At 39.1% G+C, this 17,209-nt stretch overlaps 1 protein-coding gene across 1 annotated transcript in view; it reads left to right on the forward strand.

The window, feature by feature from the left end:
- The first annotated feature begins 2,390 nt into the window (after nt 1-2,390).
- The window catches only part of erfl1 (Ets2 repressor factor like 1), a 74,636-nt gene continuing 59,817 nt past the window's right edge, over nt 2,391-17,209 (forward strand). Inside the window, exon 1 of the mRNA XM_078790790.1 lies at nt 2,391-2,840. The gene's annotated coding sequence lies outside the window, so the exon portion shown is untranslated. The remainder of the gene's footprint in view (nt 2,841-17,209) is intronic.

Below are 17,209 nucleotides of genomic sequence, written 5' to 3' on the forward strand. Positions count from 1 at the left end.
GACAATTTGGAGTCGCCAATTAACCTAGCATGTTTTTGGAATGTGGGAGGAAACCTGTCGAGAACATGTAAACTCCACACAGAGATAGCCGAGGGTAGAATTGAACTGAATTGAATTGCTAACCACTCGTCCTACGTGCTAACCACGCGCTAACATTTTGACCAATTTTCCCCTGACTTCAGTTCTTTTACGGATCCATAGATCGATTGATAGATCGACAGATCGCGACTAAGGTGGGCATTATAATCAATTAGATGATTCACTGATTGTGAAGAATTCTGTGTGGGGAAACTGATTGCAGATCAGGCGACAGGACCAGCAAAGGTGCTGTTCATTCAGTCTCATAGGAACAACGTTACTGGTGTTTTTTGCCATTTCCAAGTAGTATTTCATACGTTCTCCTACTGTAACTTTACAAGGATCTTCCATTTTATGCATATTTTGAAATTGTTACTCGTAGGTGAAAAGGGAAATTGCATAATTATAATTGTTACATGATTGTGGTATCGTGATGACAAAATGAATCTTGGGTAATGTTTGGGTTTAGTAGCTCAGATATGAACTGTTATTGAACTGTTATTGTTAGTGAAATGATCTGCAGCAGAAATCATTATTATTTATTATATTTTTATTTGCCGTGATTTTTTATGAACATCCTCGTAAACACTGACATTTTTTTTTTGCCTGAAACAGGCAGCTTTGCCAGTTTCTCTAAATATAGTAATGACCCGAATATAAGTTTTTTTTTACATCCAAAAAAAGCCTCAAAGTCGTCTTGTTTTTGGGGTCTAGATATTTATATAAGAGGAAATGCGTCAGAAGAAAAAACAATTTTTTTTCAGTGTATTCAGCATCAGAAGAAAAAAAAAATCAGTGTATTCCGCATCAGAAGAAAAAAAACATTTTTTTCAGTGTATTCAGCTATTTTCGAGTGTACCTCAGCAGGATCGGCGAAAACTCCATTCAGCTCAATGCACTATACAAAACACCTACTGTAACTTTAGGCTGTTTCGCCATGTAACCACCAAATTTGATACATGACTCTACTGGACTGACAAGCACATGTATGTAAAAGTTTAGCAGGGTTTAGCATGATTATGATGTCTCATGATTTTAAAACTCCACCCTCGGCCATCTGGGGTTTGCATGTTCTCCCCGTGCATGCGTGGGTTTTCTTCGGGTACTCCGGTTTCCTCCCACATTCCAAAAACATGCTAGGTTAATTGGCGACTTCAAATTGTCCATAGTGTATGAATGTGAGTGTGAATGGTTGTTTGTCTATATGTGCCCTGTGATTGGCTGGCGACCAGTCCAGGGTGTACCCCGCCTCTCGCTCGAAGACAGCTGGGATAGGCTCCAGCACCCCCGCCACCCCCATGAGGAAAAAGCGGTAGAAAATGAATGAATGATTATAAAACTTTGAGGGTATCTGTATCACATTCATGCTAGATGGTCAACATAAAGGGGTAAATTTTCAAATAAATTTAACAATAGTCTGATTGGACACATTACACTGAAAACCAAACGTGCTGATACCTGAAACTCATCGCCGCCGCCACTCAAATCCCATGATTGATTTTGATAAACTAACATGCACGGTGCTAGGAAGTCCTCTTACTTAAAGGGGAATACAAAAGGAGGGTGTTGTTGTTGAAGAGGCCACCCCCCCCCAAATCAGCAATGATAAAAGTGGAACTGAAATGGGTTGCGGGGATGGAATCAAGAGAAATGAGATACACCAAATTAGACCAGATTGGCTTGATGGACTTGGATTAGAAGGAAAAGGAGGTGTATATGGTTTGGGGGCTGGGGGGGGGGGTGATTGCCAGACGGAATATGTTGGGAGGGGTGTGCGCGGGAGTGAGGGGGGTTGGTGTCGGTACTTGGCAGTCTCCGGGTATCTCAGGTTCTCTCCGGCCGAGAAAGCGGTCGATATTTAATTGTTATTGCTAGCATGGAACGCACGGAAGCGGGGCTCTGTACGAAAATTTCTCATTTATTTGGTATTCTTGTTTTCTCTCCCTTTGCCTCCCCCTCACCTCACCCGCTGCCTCTCTTTGCAAGAGAGAGGGGTGGGGGGGGGGGGTTAAAAGAGGGACGCACATGGGGGTTAGGATAGGATTGAATGAGGGGGGGAAACACTGTGTCCTACTCTTCCAAGTTAAGTTTCTATCCTGTGGACAAATAAGATGAACCCTCTATCACCACCCCCCCCACCCCATACCTCACCCCTCAACCCCCCACATGTCCAAAATGAAAAATCTGTCACTTTCATCAAACGTCCCACCGAATATTGTCTACACTCCATTCCCAGAGATCGAATCTTATTTAAGGGGACGACAGCGAGATTCGCCATCTGTTTTCAAATTTCATTCCTCCATGAACTTTATTTTCTACCTCACTTCGGACAAAATTATAACCCGATCGATCCACTCTCTCACACACACACACACACACATTTACTGATCCCCTCCCTCTCGCACCCTCCCACCCCGGTCCCTCCTTCTCTTACACACACACACACCCCTGCTTCTTCTTAAAGGCTTTGCTTATGTAATCCAACCCATTTTGAACACTTGAGTTGCACCGGAGACCCCCCGCCCCCCTTCACGCCCTGTCTTTTCTTTTTTGCTCTGTCAACTTTTTTTTTTTTTTTTTTAGGCTCTCAAGTCAACTTTTTGCCTCATAAAGCGATGATAAACTGCTCTTGATAGGTCCCCCCCGGTGAGTGTCGGCACGCTTTTTACAGCAGAGACTCTGTGTTAATTTGCCCGCATTACCATCAGTAAAAGACTTGTGAGGAAGCTGTCTGTCAAATCCGTGATGGTACATCAGTGAAGGTAAGCACTTCACACTTTTTCTTGAAAAAAAAAAAAAAAAAAGAAATATCAATACATCTTAAAGAGGTGCAAAGTGTAAAAACATTGTACCTTAAAAGACAATTATAGAGGTAATTGTAATTGGAAGTCACGTTGCGCATGAGATTGCCGCATGAGTCTAGGGGTCGAGTGTCTTCATATACAGCTGACCGGATTTTCAGTATTGTCACTTTAGCTTTACTGTACTGAGCAGCCAGGACAGACGCATGCGCCTATGTTGCAATAAGTTCCAGTTGCAGTACTCTGCATGTCACCATGACAGTTTCACCTTTGCCATTACCAGCATCACAAAAAAACTAAAGGAAAATGAGATAATTTCATGTGATATGTCATGCATGACAGGGGTTTGAACACTGGATTTTGGTGATATTTTATTGATAATGGGTGGTGTGGTGTCGTGTGTAGAAACAGCAACAAGGACATGAATGGCAACAAAGCAAGTACGTTCATATTTGTAATGTTACCTTTGGGTTTTGCCAGAATTGCAATAAAACCACACAAAAAAGTAAAAAAAAAAAAAGCACAATTTTGAAATTACTATTTGGGATTATTACTTTTTCACATGCTTACTGAGCTGAGCTGTCACTGTAGTGTGAAGAAACAGTGTTTACATTTTCACCAACATTTTAAAATCCAAAAATTTTGCATTTAAAAGCCTATTTTTCTTGATAATTTCCAGTAAGTCTTCAGAAAGTCAAGTCTTTAATCAGGTCTTTAAGTAAAGTCAGAATAAGGCAGGTCAAATTAAAATAATGTTATGTTAATGTACCAATCTATTTAATTTGACAAACACGATAAATACGGTATATCCCAAAATTTTGCATTTAAAATCCTATTTTTCTTGAAAATTTCCAGAAAGTCAAGTCTTTAATCAGGTCTTTAAGTCAAGTCTCAAGTGAACAAGGCAGGTCAAATTAATATAATGTTATGTTAATGTACCAATCTATTTAATTTGACAAACACGATAAATACATTATATCCAAAAGTTTTGCATATACAATCCTATTTTTCTTGAAAATTTCCAGAAAGTCAATGCTTTAATCAGGTCTTTAAGCCAAGTCTCAAGTCAGAATAAGGCAGGTGAAATTAATATAATGTTATGTTAATGTAACAATCTATTTAATTTGACAAACACGATAAATACAGTATATCCCAAAATTTTGCATTTAAAAGCCTATTTTTCTTAAATTTCCAGTAAGTCTTCAGAAAGTCAAGCCTTTAATCAGGTCTTTAAGTTGGTGTCAGAATAAGGCAGATCAAATTAATATAATGTTACGTTAATGTAACAATCTATTTAATTTGACAAACACGATAAATGAATTATATCCAAAAAAATTGCATTTAAAAGCCTATTTTTCTTGAAAATTTCCAGTAAGTCTTCAGAAAGTCAAGTCTCACGTCTGAATAAGGCAGGTCAAATTAATATAATGTTATGTTAATGTAACAATCTATTTAATTTGACAAACAGGATAAATACATTATATCCCAAAATTTTGCATTTAAAAGCCTATTTTCCTTGAAAATTTCCAGTAAGTCTTCAGAAAGTCAAGTCAGAATAAGGCAGGTCAAATTAATATAATGTTATGTTAATGTAACTATCTATTTAATTTGACAAACATGATAAATACATTACATCCAAAAATTTTGCATTTGAAAATTTCCAGTAGGTCTTCAGAAAGTCAGGTCTCAAGTCAGAATGAGGCAGGTCAAATTAATATCATGTTATGTTAATGTACAACCTATTTAATTTGACAAACACGACAAATACATTTTGAATTGTCTTGTTTTTTTTTAATAACATAAGACCAGAGTGAGAAGACGTAGTTCAACAATATATTTAATTTGACAAACACAATAAATACATTATATCCAAATATTTTGCATTAAAATTTCCAGTAAGTCTTCAGAAAGTCAATTCTTTAATCAGGTCTCTAAGTCAATTCGACACGATAAATACATTTTGAATTGTCTTTTTTTTTTTTTTTAAATAACATAAGACCAAAGTGAGAAGACGTAGTTCACAAAAAAAGAGTCCTGACATGTTTATTCTTAAACCTGATTGGACGTTCATACTGTTAAAGTGTATTCGTTTTTCATACGTTTCGATTGTCGTCTGACCTTTTGGAATGGAAAGTAATCAAAGTTCTTTACTCAGCTTTCGTAGTGAATTTGACTCACTTTTAAGGTCTCACAATCAATACCAAATTGCCTTTTTCAAACCTTCCTTGTAAGAACCTTTGCTATTGATGCAGATTTTATGTTCATCAATATGAATCATTTTTGTGCTTGTCCCGGCCACGTGATTTTCCCCACAATTTTGTCTATGAATGAAGACACTGCGAGGGAGCATCCTTTTCATTGATTACGCATTACCCACAACACACCTCTGACGCCTACAGCCACTTGTTTGCTTTTGGGAACTGCTGAAACGATTGCTGAGCGCGGGAGCCAATATTTATAGAGGCTTTAACAAGTTCATTATAGTCATTTGGGGGGCAGTTCCATCGGGGGATTAAGGACTCATAAAGGGCCCGGCGGAGTTGGTCGTCATCCGCTGAGCATGTCACGGTACAGTCAATAGCTCCAGTCATTTCTCATGTGCTTTATGGATACGCTGACTTTTATAGCTGCTGTGGGCTTCGGAATAGAAGCATTAGCGGATACAAAGGGCAAGAAGCTCCATTTTGTACGCAGTCATCATGGGTGACATTATGTTAAGACCGTTGGAGCCACTTGAGGATTTTTGGTTGAAGACACTTGTTGTGTTTAGTCGAATAGCGAATGTCTTCGGTTAAGATTGATGTTTTTCCTCAATGAACCACATCTCGCTCAGTGCTGGTACCACTCATGCGGCCCGGGACCGTGACCCATTATGATGCTTGACACGTTTATCCTGGTACCCACTTGTGTTGCCAGTTACTTAGACAATAATGACTGTGTCTTGAGTCATTTATAGTGGATAGTACATCAACACTTATACAGTCATGCTTCGTTTATAAGTGAATTTCTACAAAGCGGGATTAGGTATGAATGATTAGATCAGGGGTCTCAAACACGAGGCCCACGGGACACTAGTTTGAGGCCCCCGCCTTGATATGAAAGTTTAATGTCAGTGCGTCCCGCACAAGTTTTGATATGGATGCTGTATGGTATCATGTACCCCAAAAAAATTAGTTTGGTTAATGTTCATGTTAAAGGTTAAATAACTGTTAATAGTTATCCTCCCTATCCGTGTGGAAGTGGTAAGTTTTTGGCTATTTAAGTTTAAAGGAAATAACTTGAAGGCTACCGTTTAGGTCGCTAGCTCTCTAGTTTGCGAGTTAGCATGTGTCTCAAGACCCTGCAGTTGCGCAATATGTTGTAAATTTAAAAAAAAGTATAAATGTGACTATAGTTGTGTTTTGTCATGTCTACAGGGCTCTAATAATGCTTTGTTAATTTTAATCTGAAAAAAATAATTTGTCTACCCTCCAACTATATGTGGTTTCTTAAGTTTTTATTATTTGCCGTTTTATTATTATTATATTTGTTTATTTATTACTGATTGATTGATTTTCTTTATTCTTGATTTATTTATTTTTATCTTATTTTGTGCAGAAAAATAAAAATTAAGATATTTAAGAACAGTGGAATGTTTTATCGAAACCAAAGCACTGAAAAAGTTCGTATATTTTTATGTTTTTAATAAATGCGTTTTGTTTTTTTTTGGAAAACCTGATGCTGCCCAGCCTTGCCCAGACCCTAGTTCCAGTGGCCCCCAGGTAAATTGAGTTTGACACCCCTGGATTAGATCATAGAAAACCTGTTTATTACTTTTTAAATACTATTTTGTATCATTTTTAGAGAGCCGTAAACATGAGATACCATCATAAAACTGCCTTTACACTCGTATTATTCTTTGTTTATAACATATTGCTCAACTGTAATGCTCAGGCTACAGGATCACTGCTTTAAACATGGCATGGCCAACATGGCAAGCTAACTAGCCTGAAATTTATTCATTCTAAACTTAAGGGTTTCAAACAGAGTGTGGAACAAGGATGAAAAACGTACCACTTCCACACTGAATGGGAGGAGAACATCTTACTCACTATGTCAGACATGCCCCAGCTGGCTCCATGCTGTGTGAAGGATCGAATGTAATCAAACTAATAGTACCATGTAAAGGAGGGTCATTTATGAAGTCATTTTCATTAGATATGGGTATTTTTGTGGGCTGTACATTGGATGAGTGGTTTGCACGGAGGCCTCACAGCTAGGAGGCCCGAGTTCAATTCCACCTCACCCATCTCTGTGTAGAGTTGGCATGTTCTCCCCGTGCATGCGTGGGTTTTCTCCGGGTACTCCGGTTTCCTCCCACATTCCAAAAACATGCTAGGTTAATTGGCGACTCCAAATTGTCCATAGGTATGAATGTGAGTGTGAATGGTTGTTTGTCTATATGTGCCCTGTGATTGGCTGGCCACCAGTCCAGGGTGTACCCCGCCTCTCGCCCAAAAACAGCTGGGATAGGCTCCAGCACCCCCCGCGACCCTCGTGAGGATAAAGCGGTAGAAAATGAATGAATGAACGATCTTCCCACTATCACCAATTTCCCATTGCATTCACTGCCGCTTTCTTTTTCCATGCCGATGTTTTTGAGTCACTGACCGCTCTCTCACTCCTTCGTTTTCTCGACTTGGTATCCCACTTAACCCCATATTTCACAGCTGAACTACAGCTAATTTCCCCCTCAAGCCCTCATCAAAGTCCCCCTCTCCGAACAGCGCTCCCTATACCGCCGGAGCACGCTTAATTACACACAATTAAAGCCCAACGCTAACGAGAAAATTGCTCTGTTATGAAATGACTTCAAAAGGACTGGAGTAAGTAGAATGGATTGGACTGGGGGGAAAAGTTGTGTGGTAGTATGGCCGCGGGTGGCGAGGAAGAACCCCTAGAGCGGTGTCTCAATGGAAGGGAGTGAGTAAACAATCCTCCAGCATTACCTGAAGATGTAGACCATTATATTCAGTGGTGGCACTTGAAGTGCGCGTGTGTTCTTTTTAGTAATGGAGGAGTAGATCTCTGGAAGCTGTGTAGTTTAGCTTCGGTTGTAGTAAAGTTTTGAAGTTTTTCATCAAAGGCTGTAGTCACATGACGGTTACGAAGTACACTGTACCAGTGCTCTATGTTATTCCCTTTTACATATATTCCCTTTACGTAGATGTCCCCTGTTATGCAAAAGTGACTCTAGAGTTTACAAACACACATCAAACGTGAAAAAAACTTGTTTGTTTCACTTTTTAGAGAAGAGGCACTTTTGAAGTAAACATATTTTGATGACGTCATGGAGGAAGATGCTCCCTCTTTATCGAGGACAGCTTTGTAAACATTAAAACACCTAAGCCAGGGGTGGGCAAATATTTTGACTCGTGGACCGCATTGAGTTAATGGTAATGGTTTTATTTCATTTGAACATGCATCAGATTACAATTGAATGCATCACATAATCAGTTCACAGTTCCACATGTCCAAAAGGAGTAGGAAGAAGCAAAGCTTATTAAATCCTACCCCTCCATCTAGTACTTTTACAATCAGTAACTGTTACATTTGTTCACTTCCTGCTTTCCTAATATAGTTTTAAGTTTTAATTTTTAATTGTTTTAGTTTTATTTTATTTTTTATTATTATTTTATTTTTGTCACATACCGAAGTACGAGGTGATATGACCATCCAATGACATAATGGGTACCATAGTAACTTTCTTAATTATTTTTATTTTTATTTTTATTTTTATTTTTATTTTTATTTTTATTTTTATTTTTATTTTTATTTTTATTTTTATTTTTATTTTTATTTTTATTTTTATTTTATTATTATTTTTTTTTAACAAAATGGTCCGGGGGGGCAGAACATATATTTAACACACACACACTATTTTATGTTTATAATTTTCCTTGAATTATTTGTCTGATTTTATCTGTAAACGTGTTATACTATAAGCTGTATGTTTACGCACTTTTACACATCAGACCACATCAAACTATGTAATTTAATTTGACAATTTTGGGTTTTTTTTTCACTAAATAAGACATCTGACCTGCAAGTCATGTTGCCAGTTTGTATGTTAAAAGTTGAAATACTTGGAAAGCAACTGGCGGGCCGGATTCAAGCGCTTGGTGGGTCGCAGGTGGCCCCCGGGCCATAGTTTGCCCACCCCTGACCTAAGCAGTTTTTGTAAACATATCTTAAAATAAGGTCCGAGGCTTTGCCAACTATCCGTAAGTCAGCTTCAGATACGGATGCTGTTTTTCTTCGATGTTTCTGTTAGAATCCGGCTGTAATGTTAGCAACGTAGCTCACACGCTGTATGTCTTACACTCCATTTTTGGGTTCATGAGCTCAAGCAGTCATGAAAGTAGTAAAACCCGAACAAAAGAATTAATCTGTATAAAGCGCAGTGATAATTCATTATTTAAAAAGTGCTATGATATCCAGTCATAAAATACAGACAAATCTCAACGTGTCGATAAGTACAAGCACATTCTCATCTGCGTTGAGGCGCCAATCGATCTCAAACACTTTATTCACCAAACATGGACAAATGAAAGCAGAACAATCAGAGTGGGCACACAATAGCTGAAGGAAAAATGTTGCAAAAAAAGATTTTGTCATGTTAACACTAAAAATAAATATGAATCTCATGTATACATTTACATGGTTGTAATGTAATACAATGAAATACTAGTCTAAAGTATAGCCTTTTTTTCAAAATCATGTATTTTTACCTTATTTAAGTTTTGTCACAATGTCAGACAGGTGCTAATTCATCAGTATGTTTATTATTTTGGTTGTGCCTTATTGTTTTACTGTTACAGGTAATCTAATTCATTACTATTTTAAATGTTACAACGCTATTACTTCCATCCGGACAGAGGTACCTTTTTTTTTTTTTTTTTTTTTTGACACTCGGGTTCCTTTTTAAATACAAAAAAATCCTCTAAAAACAGTAACATTATTGAATCCAATGGCCATTTAAAGGGTTAAAATTATTATTATTATTATTATTTTAAATTTATTTTTCTCTACTCTTTAAAATAAGCCATTTAAGACAGGTTCAGTGTTGAGTTTTAGCTTGTTGTGTTATACTGTGTTATTGTTCTTGTTATTATTATTGTTGTTATTATTATTATTATTATGTCTGTTGTGAGATAATTTAAACCTGCAATAGAAGTCTGGTGTGGGCTCACCCAACATTTTTTTTTTTTTTTAGGGTTAAAATTATTTTTTTTAAATAATTAAAATTGTAATTTTGATTGTTGGCTGATTTGAGCAAAAAAGTAGAAAATATTCATCTGTTATGCTTGAGTTTATTTTTTTTGGAGGCTTTTTTGTCCTCTCACACCTCAAAGGGTTGTAAATTCTGACCTTAACACGTTAAGAGCAGTGCTCTAGTGATCAATGCCGTGTATCTACAAGTTGCACACTCTCTGATTCTCCACCAATCACAGTGATGCGAGGACATGGGAGAACATTATACACTTACATGGCAAGCTATTTACAGCACATGCTACATGTTCACAATGCTTACCTTTCTTGGTAACTAATTGCATTTATGAAGAAGTAATTCATTCAGTTACTTTTTGGGGAAAATTAACTATAAGTAATTATTTTTTTTTAAGTAATTTGCCCCACACTGTAGCATGTTAAGTGTTTCTGCATGTAGCAAAATATAGGACAAAATATGTTTTTATTGGATCATGATGGGGCTGCACAGCTAGAAGACCCGGTTTCAATTCCACCCTCGGCCATCTCTGTGTGGAGTTTGCATGTTCTCCCCGTGCATGCGTGGGTTTTCTTCGGGTACTCCGGTTTCCTCCCACATTCCAAAAACATGCTAGGTTAATTGGCGACTCCAAATTGTCCATAGGTATGAATGTGAGTATGAATGGTTGTTTGTCTATATGTGCCCTGTGATTGGCTGGCTGACGACCAGTCCAGGGTGTACACCACCTTTTGCCCGAAGACAGCTGGGATAGGCTCCAGCACCCCCGCAACCCTTGTGAGGAAAAGCGGTAAAATTGAATGAATGAATGAATGAACTCGGGCCAGACGGTGGTTAGTGGTTAGCATGTTGACCACACAGTCAGGAGACCTCACAGCTAGGAGACCCGAGTTCAATTCCACCCTCGGCCATCTCTCCCGTGCATTCGTGGGTTTTTTCTGGGTACTCCGGTTTCCTACCACATTCCAAAAAATTGGCGGCTCCAAATTGTGCATAGGTATGAATGTGAGTGTGAATGGTTGTTTGTCTATATGTGCCCTGTGATTGGCTGGCGACCAGTCCAGGGTGTACCCCGCCTCTCGCCAGAAGACAGCTGGGATAGGCTCCAGCACCCCCGCGACCATCGTGAGGAAGAAGCGGTAGAAAATAAATGAATGTTTTTATTGGATCATGATGGGGCTGCACAGTAGTCGTGTGGTTAGCGCACAGACCTCACAGCTAGGAAACCAGGGTTCAATTCCACACTCAGCCATCTCTGTGTGGAGTTTGCATGTTCTCCAAAAACAGGTCATTTGCCGACTCCAAATTGTCCATAGGTATGAATGTGAGTGTGAATGGTTGTTTGTCTATATGTGCCCCCAGCACCCCCTGCAACCCTTGTGAGGATAAGTGGTAGAAAATTAATGAATAGATCATTATGCAGTCTACATGACTACAAAACCTGGTTCCTGTGTCCACCCAGGAATTAGACTGGCCCTTTCAACCACCAAACCCCCACTTCTGCTCAACCTCCCAATCAAATCTACAGCATGGCGAACTAAATAAATAAACCCTAATTTTGATTATTTGCGTCCACTTTGCACCACAAGAAGAGCAGTGTAAGAAGAGCATAACAGTGCCGCTAATAAGTGCGGAGGCTACAGTGATAACAATTAGATTTGATTTCATTTGAGAATGCCTCCACAGCTGCTCCCCCGCTCGCCCCCTTAACCCCCAAGCCTCCACCTCCATCCTTCGCCTCCCTCCTCTCTCCCCCCCCTAGATTAAAGTGGGTGTGTTAATTCCGCGGTGTAGCGATCGAACGGCTCTGGCAACAATGGGAAATGGGCTATTGATCAGAACAGCTCAGATTAAGACTAGGCAGTGGAGCTCTTTCTTGCTTTCTTTCCCTTTATTTTCTCTCCATTTCCCACCTTCTTCTTCCTGTCTTCCTGTCTGTCCTGCTTGTGTCACCCCCCCTCTTTCTACCACAAACCCCACCAATCACCCCCCCTCTTTCTCCTACAAAGAAGAAAGCATCTTGAAGAAGACTCAAAAGACTCTATGAAGATTTCCTTGTCTGTCCTTAGTGTCCTTCCTTGCTCTATCTAATAAACAAAGGACCGCATGGCGGCCATTGTCCTTTTAACACTTCACTCTGCCTCTATTGGACATCCCTTCACGTGAGATGCTATATCAATCCGTCACATGAGCCTTACGTGGTTCGCGCACCCCCCCTCCCCCTCCCCAAATAAAAACGCACAGCCGTCAAAACGCGGCCCGGCGTGCCAAAATTAGCTGTCACGATCAGGCCCCGGGACAGAAAGACATTGGATTTGCATCGAATGGACATAAAAGCCGCCAAATGTGAGGAGACAGCAAATCTATACGGTGAAAAGTGAGCTAAGAATCCTCGCCTCTACTTATATTAATTAACTCAGTCAATGGGGATGTGATAGGTCAGTTATTCATCCTCTTCCACCGAGCCTGCCCACTCTGTCACATAGTCCTACCAAGGTGTCTCTCTCACAAACACACACACAAGCACGCCATCAAACATGAAAAACATTGCTTAGAGGTTACTGGCATGTTTCACTGTGTCTCAACCTGCTTTGGTTTTTTTTTTTTTTGATTATAAAGATCACACACACACACACACACACACACACACCAGTGGTCACATCAATATCGCCATGACCCTCCGGGGACTTGGAGTATCGGCATTCCCTGCTGACTGTATGACGTTCCTCAACACACACATATGTATCTGTCCATTCCATGAAGCTTAGGTTTGGATAGATGCTTTGTGCAAGTGTGGGGAAAAAAAAAATCCAAAACCTTCTTCAGCATTCTCTATGCCGCTTATCCTTACTATAGTCGTGGAAGTATGCTGGAGCCAGCTGACTTGGCAGGGTAGACCCTGGATAGGTCACCAGCCAATCACAGGGGTCATGGTCATAAGTTATGTAAAATATTACCAAAGCCAATGTTAGCAGACGTATATGTCACAGTAGTCCTTGCATGAGTACTCAACCCATTAGTCTGTTTATATTATCGAATTTTCCGAACAATAAGTCACACTTTTTTTCATAGGTTGGCTTGTCCTGCGACTTATACTCCAGAGCGACTTGTAAATGAAAAAACGGTAAAAACTGTAAATGAAAAAATATATATTTTTTGTGTAGCTGAACGCTAACATTCCCAGTTTAAATTATCTATAAGGGATATAGCTTTCAGCCAAAAGAATTCACCGCATTTGTATCAGGAATAAAATACAGTATAAAATATTACCTAGGCCAATGTTAGCACACGTATATGTCACAGTAGTCCTTGCATGAGTACTCAACCCATTAGTCTATTTATATTATCGAATTTTCCGAACAATAAGTCACACTTTTTTTCATAGGTTGGCTTGTCCTGCGACTTATACTCCAGAGCGACTTGTAAATGAAAAAACGGTAAAAACTGTAAATGAAAAAAAATATATTTTTTGTGTAGCTGAACGCTAACATTCCCAGTTTAAATTATCTATAAGGGATATAGCTTTCAGCCAAAAGAATTCACTGCATTTGTATCAGGAATAAAATACAGTATAAAATATTACCTAGGCCAATGTTAGCACACGTATATGTCACAGTATTCCTTGCATGAGTATTCAACCCATTAGTCTGTTTATATTACTGTATTTTCCGGACTATAAGTCACACTTTTTTTCATAGATTGGCTGTTCCTGCGACTTATACTAAATAAATAATAACTAAATAATAAATTACCCGCAAAAAATGCGACTTATTTATGTTTTTTTCTACCTAATGATGCATTTTTTGGCCTTGTGCGACTTATACTCCGGAGCGACTTATTGTCCAGACAATACGGTATATATGTGGTTCTTAACTGGTTTGGCCGCTGGACTCGCCATAACCCCTTCATGACAGGGAGGCCAGGACGAAGGGAAAACCCTCACTAGTTGCAGGGAACAGATCGCCCGGGAGCCTCGAGCCGTTCCGTCCTCTTCCACTCCGAGCCTGGTACCAGCTCGGGTTGGGTTGCATGCCCTTTACTTCTCTCATCATGTCTCTAGCGGCCCCGGCCCGCATGGCATCTCTATGGGGAGTTTCCATGTTCTCCCTGTGTGTGGGTTTTCTCCGGGTACTCCGGTTTCCTCCCACATTCCAAAAACATGCTAGGTTAATTGGTGACTCCAAATTGTCCATAGGTATGAATGTGAGTGTGAATGGTTGTTTGTCTATATGTGCCCTGTGATTGGCTGGCGACCAGTCCAGGGTGTACCCTGCCTCTCGCCCAAAGACGGCTGGGATAGGCTCCATCTAGTGAGGATAAGCAGCATAGAAAATTAATGGAGTTTAAAATACCGTGGTACCTCGGTTAACGTCCGCCCTGGTTAACATGTTTTTTTGTTCAACATTCAAAATGTTGTCTTCACTTGCTTATCTAGCGTCCAAAATACAATTCGGTTTGTTTACACCGTGATCATGGATTGTGTGCCGAAGACGAAATCTTGTGATACTTGCATGTGATGTCACAATGCATTGTGGGGCAAAGGCACCATTTTAGCACAACAGGGTTTATTTATATCAGATTTGCTGCACAAGCCAGAGATTCATGATGTAACAAAATACATGGACCGCATAGAAGAAAATTGAGGCAGGCGATCGTACCGAGACAAGCGTGTAAGTCTATGAACCGGCAGCACATCGAGAGTGACACACTGTGTTTCTGTCTGTTTCATTTGACATCCAAAACACTCATTTTTGGTAGCAACACATAAGCATTCAAAGTTACCGTATCATGTTCACGGCGTCCGTAGGTAAACAGAGTGCTTGTCACCAAGCACCTTATAAGGCATCATTGACGGCGCAGTGGTGGTTGTTGGTTTTTTTTCCCATTTACAATATTAAACAGCATGGTACATGTTTATTTCTTCTACAAAGTTGGTATTTAGTTGTATATATTTTTGCATTTTTGATAATTGGGATTGATTGTTTTGTGGGTGTATTCCAACAAAACAAAAAAAAATACAAAAAACTAACCTGAAATATTATGTTAAATGTTCAGTTGTCCATTCATTTGTCAGGGTTTCTGGAAAATATATTATTTTCTATTGGGAAATTTTGCTTTGGTTAGAGTCCATTTTGGTTTGAGTCAGACCTTCTGGAGTTGATTGATGATGTTAACCAAGGCATCACTGTAATCACATTTCAGGAATAATACGTTGGTGAAATTATTGTTACAAAGAGTGTCTGTAAAGGTTTTCTGTTCTTCTCTCGCTAATGTTTGGTCTCGCCTTGCTAGCTGAGCACATAGATAATAGGTTCTCGGTAAGAACTCTGAAAGTAAGAACCATTTCAGAGTCTTTACTTTGAAGCACTGTAAAGGTTAAAAATTATTTCTCTGTGACCGTCAACAAATGAAATGCATTTTAATAAATATGCTAGCTCGATGCATTAGAGATTTTACATGGTGATTTTGAATACTTCCAAATATGACAATTAAATAGACAACTAAGGTGTACATTGCCGTTAAACAATTTTTGTTGTCCCTTAATGTAAATTGTTAAGCATGTACACAACACATAAAACTATTAAATTTTTTAGCTAACCTACAAAGTGTACAGTGATGTCTAGTTTCTGACGGTTAACTGGTTCCAGATTCGACTGTGATAAGTGAATTCCCATGAAGTTTTCCTTCTTTATAAATGGAATATTTTCATAGACAACCTATTTACGACCTTCGGAATGCAGGTTTTAACATTGTTAGAGCCCTCTAAACATTAAATAACATCCCTATAGTCACATTTACACTCATATTATCTGAAATAGTAGATGTAATCAGAGAAAATAAGCCATTTAATACATAAATAAAACTTGCGTGTGTCCGAACATGTGGACAAAAATTTACATCAGGAGTTCAGATTTGAGTTTTAGCCGGATACGACTACGACAGTAGCCTGTGTTGTATTTATGATGATGATTATTGTGCCTGTCGTGAGATCATTCAAGCCTGTTTTTTTGGCGATCAAGTCTGATGTTTATTTGCCTCATTACTGACACCAATGTCGAATACTACATATCATTACGTATTTGAATGCGTCTTCTGAATGTCTTGTATTGGTACGTTAATTCATTTGGTGCTTGTTTGCTTCACCGAATGACACCTGGTGACTTTTGCAAGATTTGCGGACTTCTTACGTGATGTATCATGCATGGCAGCAGTTCAAGCTCCATATTTGATTTTGGATGTACATTTTTCCCTCAAAATTATGACCTTCTGCTTTGGTTTTGCAACAAAAAAAATATGACTTAAAAAAAATATGAAGATTTTGATTTCCCTCTTGTATTGGATCTTGTGAAATTGTTCAGGTGTAGCTAATGGAGTATCCATGGATTGTATATATAGATACTGTCTTAACAGCTGACCACGTTGTTACCGATCGCAACCTTTTCCACAAAATGTAAAGACATTTGAACGACTTGTATCCTACTGAATTCTATAGCTTGGTACTTGAATCAAAGAACCACCAGAGTCCAGCAGTCTCCCCTTTGCTATCTTGCACTCCCTTCAACTCTTTCACCTGTTGTTCCTTTCCCCTTGATCTCCTTGTCATATAGACTCCAGCTCTCTGCACTCCATTGGTTTACCTAATCGATTATCAAGCCGCTGATTAGAGATCAATTAAATAATTAAAGCGCGTTAAGAGCAAGGTCGATAGGGGTGCTCCGAGTTGAAGAATCAAGGCTCGCTCCATCATAATGTGGATGCTGCGGCACTAAAACCAAACAAACTTATTGACCATCGCCGTGAATCTTGTGTGAAAGCCAAACCTGAAACCACGATAGGGCTTGACCTCTTGTTAGCACACGTTAAGGGTTTTCCTAGGAACAGATGCTTGTTTGATGTTACTGTTGGGATCAACTGACGTTTTTAGAAGGATGAAGCCTCTATCTGTCTTACGTGGTATCGAGTTCTTAGTTGATCATCTTAGAGTCACTGCTACCCATCACCAAGTGGCTAATAGCAGTTTACTAAGAAGTTTATCATGTGTTTGCAGATTAATATTGAACTT

The sequence above is a fragment of the Doryrhamphus excisus genome, linkage group LG5 (assembly GCF_037039965.1).
Source record: "Doryrhamphus excisus strain RoL-2023G ecotype Guam linkage group LG5, RoL_Dexc_Guam_v1.1, whole genome shotgun sequence".
NCBI lineage: Eukaryota > Metazoa > Chordata > Actinopteri > Syngnathiformes > Syngnathidae > Doryrhamphus > Doryrhamphus excisus.